Genomic DNA, 7,938 nt, shown 5'->3' on the forward strand with positions numbered 1-7,938 from the left:
CTAAGCACAAAGCATGCACAGTGTTGCACGCACGCACGGTATGTAGTGACACCGCCCATGCGCTGTACATAGTGGTTTGCTGCCGCCGCTGACCGAGCACCATACGGACTGCGGTGAGATCCCTCCATCACTGCTACAGCCACAAGCGGAGGATCCCTCTGCTGCCGCTGCAGCTGCAAGCAGAGGATCCCACAACCGTCTGTACAATGCTTGGTGGGTGGCAAACCGCTATGTACAATGCATGTGTGGTGGTGCACGCATGTGCTGTACGTAGCGACACCGCACATGCATCCTACGTAGTGATGCCACGCATGCATCGTATGTAGTGGCGCAACGCATGCGCAACCAGTGGTTTGCCCCTCCCTGGGTGTCAGTTAGCATTCGTTCATCCCTGGTGGTACAGTCCATCCACATCCCCTAATAGATACCACCATGTGTTATAAGGGGGAAACCAGCACTTAAGAACATAGGAGGAGCCCTCCTGCATCAGACCAAAGGGCCATTTAGTCCAGTATCCTGTTCACACAGTGGCCAAACAGATGTTTCTGGGATGCCCACAAACAGGACGTCATTGCAACTGTGCCCTGTCTACTTATGCTCCCCTGGCACTGCTATTCAGAGGCATACCACCACTGATCCTAGAAGTAATATAAAGCCATTATGAGGACTAGTAGTCACTAATAACTTTATCCCCCATGAACTTGTCTAACTGACTATCTACGCTGGCAAATGCTCCATCTTGTTGCAATTAATTCTGTAGCTTCACTTAGTGAAGAAGTACTTCCTTTTTTTCTTGTATGCTTTCTCTTCTAAACTAAAAAGGCCCTAATGTTGTAACCTTTTGTCTTTCTAGAGTTTCTCCACCCCCTTGATCATTTTGGATGCTCTTTGTGGACCTTTTCTGCAGTAGCATTTGTTTGTTTATTTAAGGTGACCAGAACTGTTCACAGTATTCCAAGTGTGCTCACACCACAGATTTGCATTATGATTTTGGCACTTTTATTTTCAGTTACATTCCTAATGATCCCTAGGATGGCATTTGCCTTCTTCACAGCTGCAGTATACTGAGCCGACATCTTTACAAGCTATTCATTACGACCCCAAGATTTCATTCCTAGTCAATCGTTTTTAGTTCACACCCCATGAGCATATGCATGTGTGTGTGCACGCATGCGTGCGTGCGTGCGTGCGATTTTCTGTCCCAATGCACATCACTTTACACTAGCTTACATTGCATTGCATTTACCATTGTAAAACCCATACACACAGCTTGCAAATTCTTTTGTGGTTCCTCTCAATCCCTTCTTGTTTTAATCTCCCAAATATGTGGCTCTTCTTCTTCATTCTAAGATAGCATCCCTGCTGTTCTCCCCATCACACCTTCTGAACATATGCGTAATATGAAATCTGTTGTTAACGGAGCCAAATCACCTAAGAATCTGCTTTGGTAATGGTGCTTTAAATGTACTTCCATGTGTACTTGAAACTTAATAGAGCTGGGAATGTGGCCAGGTTTACACTTTATATGTTGGTCATTCTCCAGCCTGTGTTAACAGAAATCCACACTTCCTTTGCTGCAAGCATCCACTGCCAGAGGCATTAAGTCTCTTATTTGGGAATCACAAGCCCCATTTCTGTAAAAATAGAGCAGGAGAGGCATGTCAGATGTTGGAAAAATGTCTTTTCTTATGACTAGCCATATATCCTAGACTTTGTCATGGTACCTTTTAAACATTTAACCTGTAGTCTGAGCTGATGCAGAAATAATGTGCTTATTTCATTAAGAAAACTTTGAGGATTACCTGAGCTGGTGTCTAAGGGTGGGAACCAGGAAAGCCATGAACCATCATTTGGGAGGGGCAAATCCAGCCTGCAGGCTGTGGGTTAACTACCTCTGAGTTAAACGTTACTTGAAATGTTAGTTATTACATTGACAATGGTGGGGTAGATGGTTTAACCATTTTTAGTGCTGGTTATAAACTTTATTTTCCTGTTTGCATATCTTTCCAAAGCTGACTGAGTTCGTCTAACACATTATACTCTCTGTGCGGACTTAAGGAAGTTGAAGGAGGCCAAATCTCTTCAGGAAGTGTGGAAGTTATTTAAAAACCTCTATAATAGAGGTTCAGATAAAATGTATGCTACAGGTCAGTAAGCGGATGAGGAAGCCTTAGAAAATGCCAGTGTGTTTAAATAGCAGTGTCAAGGAAACCATAAAAGGTGAGAAGATTTCCTTTTTTTAAAAGCGGAAGTGTTGCTCAAATGAGAAAATAAACGGAGCATTAGCTTGCACGGAGCAAATATAAATTGATGATAAAGCAAGCAAGGAAGGGATTTCAGAGGGAAAATCAAACAAGCACTTTATATGCAACAGGAAACTATGCAGGCAAAAACTCTGATGTGTAGAGGACTGTGCTGGGGAAGGATGCAGAAAGGTAAATGTATTCTGTAAGCAAATTGGGTGTCATTGAGTGTCACTGTGGGAGATGTTGGGATGAGGTAAAAGGTAAAGGTAAAGGACCCCTTGGTGGTTAAATTTGACCATGGGGTGCAGCACTTATCTCCGCTTTAAGGCTGAGGGAGCTGGCGTTTGTCCACAGACAGCTTTTCAGTGTCATGTGTCCAGCATGACTAAACCACTTCTGATGCATGAAACAGTGTGATGAGTGCCAGAGCACATGGAAACACTGTTTACCTTCCTACCACAGGCTTACCTATTTATTTGCATTGGAACTGCTTTGGAACTGCTAGGTTGGCAGGAGCTGGGACAAAACAATGGGAGCTCACCCTATTGCACGGATTCGAACTGCCAACCTTACGATTGGCAAGCCCAAGAGGCTCGGTGGTTTAGACCATGTCCCTTTACCTTGGGATGAGACCCAAGTCTAAACCATTGTTTCTTGGAAGTGTAACTGAGGAGGTGTGTCAAAGAGAGTCCTACCAGTCGCAAAAGAGCTCTTACCCCTTCTTCTCACCACCCTTGTATGCCAAGGTTGGGAATAAATCTTTTATGTTTTGCAGACATGTTGCCTTCCCCAACCACTTCAGATGTATCCACTTCAAATCAGGGCACTTCAGAGAGATTTCACCTGAGATTATGGAGCAGAGGGCTATCAGTGGCTAGTAGCCACAGTGGCTATGCTTTGCCTCCTCGGTCAGAGGCAACATCACTTCTAAATGCCAGTCACTCAAAGCTACAGGACGATAGAGCCCTCTTGTGCTCAGGTACTGCTTGTGGGTTTGCCACAGGGATCTGGTTGGTCACTGTGAGAACAGGATGCTGGACTAGTTAAGTCATTGGGCCAATCCAGTAGCACTCTTCAGATGTTCTTATAAGTTCAGACAAGCCCTCTTCAGTTTGAGATTGGTACAAATTTGATGCACACGCCTAGTGACAACTGCCACTTTAAAGAAAGCAATTCAAAAAGCAAATAGCATCACTACCCTGTCTTAGGTAGGTGCTTTCAATGTTGAGTTGATGTTTTTAAGGAGCTGCCTCCCAAACCTCTAGGCTGTATTTCCTGACTAATAAGTAACTAGCCCTAAGTCAAACTAAGAGGGATGGGGTCCTATTTTACAAAAGTATTGCCCTCTGCAAAGAGCCTTCATTTCAGTGATGTGTCAGGACAGGCACAATCATGGAGAAAAATGTCCACCACATTTAAACTAGCAGCTACCATTTTAAAAAGAGGCAGCCTGGAGCACAACCTCCAATTTTGCTCGTCTTTTGGCAAACAGTTTGCCAAGAAAGGGAGAGGAGTAGGATTTCTGTTCCAGGTTCCTTACTTCAAAGTAATGCTTCTTTAAGTGATGCAATCTGTAGTGTGACCCTTCTTTCTCCCCCTGCTATTGGCAAACTATTTGCATTCAGACAACGGACTAATTCACTGTAGAAATCACCTTTTCTAGTGTATGAATAGCTATCATGGTGCCCTCCAAGTGGTCTACAGGTGCCATCATTGCAGGCCATTGGCCATGTTGGCTATGGTCAATGGGAGTCATAGTCCACAACATCTGATGGACACCACATTGGCGACCCATGTCCTGAAGAAAGGAAACATGAGAAGCTGCCCTGTTTGCGATAGCCTAGAGTGTAAAGTGCAGGGATAATCGTATTTGTCTTCACAATTGCACAAGGCCTGCAGTAGTCCTCTGGCATTTGTGTTTTCAGCTTGACAGGATTGTTTTCCTAATTTGTTCAGCTGATTTTTCTTTCTTGTTTGTTTAAAAGGAGCACAGTCTGGAAGCCTGAACTCTGATGTAAAGAGGATAAGGTCTTTGATGATTCAGGTCAATGGAAGATGTAGAGCCTATGAAGACCTCCCTGCGGAGCGACGTTGCCATTGGTTTAGATCTCATCATCACAAGTCGACACCTTTATTGCTCTGGAGCTTTTTCACAGATGTCAGCGACATTGTTCTCTTTGCTCTTGTTTTAAACGACTGCACTGTAAATAAATAAAAGAAGCTGGGTTTTTTAAAATAGAAAACCTGTTAAGCTAAGTTTGTGGAAATTCTCAGTAAAGAGTGACATCTGCCACATGCCCTCTAACTCCTGCACATCATCTGCAAGTGCCTTTTCAACCACGTCAAAATGCCGACTTGTGACCGGATGTCAAAATAGATGGGGCAGACAGATGAGGGCTCCATCTTCAGATGTGCATTTCCTTCGTTTCATTACTTGCCGGCAGAGACTGATATTCTTGCAGTATGGTTTTTGCCGAGAGATATTATACAGATAAATCAGAGGGATATATAACCAATGGCTCTGTGGAAGCCTTACACCAGGATCATTTTTAGTTCAGCAGTGCAAAACCAAATTTAATTAATAGGGCTGAGTTTTTAACCGACTTGCTTTTTATAAGACTTATTAAAAGATAAAAGTGATGTATTGAGAGCCACTGCCTTTGAGTGTGTGCTGCAGCCTCATTTGCATAATAAAGGGGGTTTGGCACATGAGCTTCATAGTAATAATAAATGTGTATTAATGAAGACAATTATAGACACACGAAAATGTATGCCGCATAAAGGGAAGAATCTTGGTTATTAATGTTGACAAATCCAATACAGATGGCATTATGTATGTTAATATTATTATAAATCCTTATTGTTATGCACGGATGTATATTAAAGCTATCATTATGAATCATATTCTGTCAGCTCCCATGAGAAAAGGAAAGTACATGATGGCAATATGTAATGGCAAAATGCTATTGTCATGTTTATATTGATGTCAAGTTCAAATTGAAATTAGTTCTTAAAAGTTGTGACAGCCACATGGTTATCCATTTGAGTAATAATTAACATTCCACATAAATGACAGTAATAAATTAATATCGAGATAATTAGGTTATGTAACTGTACTCATGCTCTGAAGTCATCTGATGTCAAAAGGAATTGAAAAATTTTGGGGAGGCTGTCACACCTGGGAATGCGCACTAGATATGCTGAAATGTATACTGGAAATGTGATTCTCAAATCTCTCTAGAATAAAGCACAAGTCATCTTGGTTTGCCTTTTTGATATGTATTCTACTTGGCTATGATTGTCCTGATTCCAAGAGTCACTTTCAAGCTGCCCCTTTGCCTTCTACTTGACTGGGGTGTTTGTGTTCCTGAACAATAATAACCATGCTGGTCCTTTGAATCATGTCCGTGTATAGCTAGTTGAGCCTAACTGGTATGGTTACTGGTGGGAGTAGGAAACAGCTCAGGATAGGTGATATATGTGTGTCTGATCCTTCTCTACCAGTATATCCACTGCTAACCGCAGGATTTGCGGTGGGTAGGGGATTTACACACCCTTTTCTCTTTCCTTTCCCACCAACCAACCACACCTACTGGGAGTAAGGTAGACCCTTCCCATGTAACTACTTTGTTGCCAGACACCTCACCATATTGGAAGTACTTCAGGTTCTCTGGCTGATTTCTGGCTCTCACTACAAGGCTATTTGGGAGGTGGGTTTCTGGCAGGAATGATGTCCTCACAGAGGTGAAATTTGAAGGACATGCTCCTGCAGCATGCCAGTTACTGGAATAAAAGGAGTAAGAGATAACAGAAGTGGATGCTTTATATATAGGCATTTGCCACTGGTATAAGAACACTCAGCATTAACCAATGAACACAAAGTTCAAACATTCCAACTGGCATGGAGTTATATCCAGAAATAGATTTTATCTACCTTTGACAGATACCCATAGGGGCTTTCTTTCTTTCCGACACAGTTTGGCCACACTCATGTAGCTTGTTGTGCCATTGATTTGAGATGAGCATTATGTGTATGTGTTGAAGGAAATAAAATGAGGATAAAACAAACCTTTGACAATCTCTCCCCCCCCTGCTCCTTTGGGAGCTGATCCTTGACCTTTTGAATGCTGTCTTTTGTAAAAACCTGATAGGCAACTTGAAAAGGAACTAAAGTGCCAGTCATGGAGGCACAGAAGGTTAAAATTCTGTTCAAAACCAAGTGGCACTGCTGGGTTGACTCACATGGATCTCCTTTGCTAGGCTATTCTTATTCCTTTCTCTCCACTGCCCTCCATACCTGGATGTTGGCAGATGTGTTGCCAAGAACATGCTCTAACTGCCCTTTAAAGACAATACAATGATTATCAACAGAAAAAAGTTAATGGGATTCTGCCCTAGTCAGTCAAACCCAGCAATTAGTTTTAGCAAGATCAACAGTTCCATATAGCTTGCTTTAAACAGTTTTAACTGCTCTATTTATATTGCTGTAACCCTCCCTGGCACCTGGGAAAGGAAGTTAATAAATCTAATAATAATAATAGAATACCTGGGGATCAGATTCAAGGGAACGTCAAAAAAAGTTCAGTCCCAACAGAAAGCCAGCGTTCGCCATGGTCTCAGATACTTCAGAGAGTAGGAAAGTCTGGAAATGAGACATGTCTGCATCCCTCATTCAGTGCTTCACAGCAGCCAGCATTTCAGATAAGAACAAGCTAAGACATACATGACAGAACTGGGGAGTGTGGAGAAATATCTCTTTTACTTACTATGGGAATGGGAAACTGTGGACCTCCAAATGTTGTTGGACTCTGTCAGCTCCAGCAAGCATGGCCAATGATCAGGGGTGATGGGAGTTGTAGTTCAACAAAATTTGAAGGATCACAAGCCCCAGCCATGGGAATCCTTAGCAAAAGGTGACCAGAAGGCCAGGAGTCTGTGATAAGGCCAAGAAGTGACCATCTGGGGTGAGCTGCATCCAAAATGAGAGGCATTGTACCTTCTGAATCCCATTTGCTGGCAACTGCAGGAGAGGAGAGTGTACTTGTGCACTGGTTGGCCACTGTGAGAACAGGAAGCTGGACTAGATGGGCCCTGGTCCAGCAGAATCTTCTTGTGTTCACTACAATGCGTTATCCTAGAGAACCTTTCACTTTTTCCCATATAAGTGGAAAGTCTTGATGCTTCATGATAATGGGAATCTTGTTAATAGTGCATTAAGAAGAAATGTTAAAATGAGGCAAATGCTGTTATCAGTAGGGATTATTATAGTAATACTAATTCAGTGATGCTGACATTTTAGTGGCTGGACAACATTAAGTGTTTGAGAGAACCGGGGAAGGTAAATTACCTTCTGGTCCTATTATGTGATTTGTCAATACTGTCTCTCAACGATTAGCATTTAGTTTTCTTTAATTAAGGAAACCGATGTGGAGGACAGTTCTGAAAAAAATAGATCACAAACACTGTTAAAAAGTTTGCAGATTACAGACAACTTTACCCTGCCCTCCTTGATCCATAAGTCTAAGCTTTGGACATTGTGTCTGTATTTAAGTGAGCACATAAACCCAGTGGTTCAAAGGACAGACATCTCTGCTTGCCAACCACCAGTTTTTCACTCTTATTATAATTATCACCACTCCCAGGGTCATGTGCAGCATTAATCTAAATTGCCTTGTCATTGGCAGCTAATGCA

The 7,938-nt window shown here is 42.5% G+C and overlaps 1 long non-coding RNA gene across 1 annotated transcript; it reads left to right on the forward strand.

The window, feature by feature from the left end:
- The first annotated feature begins 227 nt into the window (after positions 1-227).
- On the forward strand, positions 228-5,520 carry LOC114600067 (uncharacterized). Its single transcript, XR_003707455.2, has 2 exons — positions 228-2,220; positions 4,232-5,520. It is a non-coding gene; the product is annotated as an uncharacterized LOC114600067 (long non-coding RNA).
- Positions 5,521-7,938: the final 2,418 nt, after the last annotated feature.

Source organism: Podarcis muralis, chromosome 8 (genome assembly GCF_964188315.1).
Source record: "Podarcis muralis chromosome 8, rPodMur119.hap1.1, whole genome shotgun sequence".
Lineage (NCBI taxonomy): Eukaryota > Metazoa > Chordata > Lepidosauria > Squamata > Lacertidae > Podarcis > Podarcis muralis.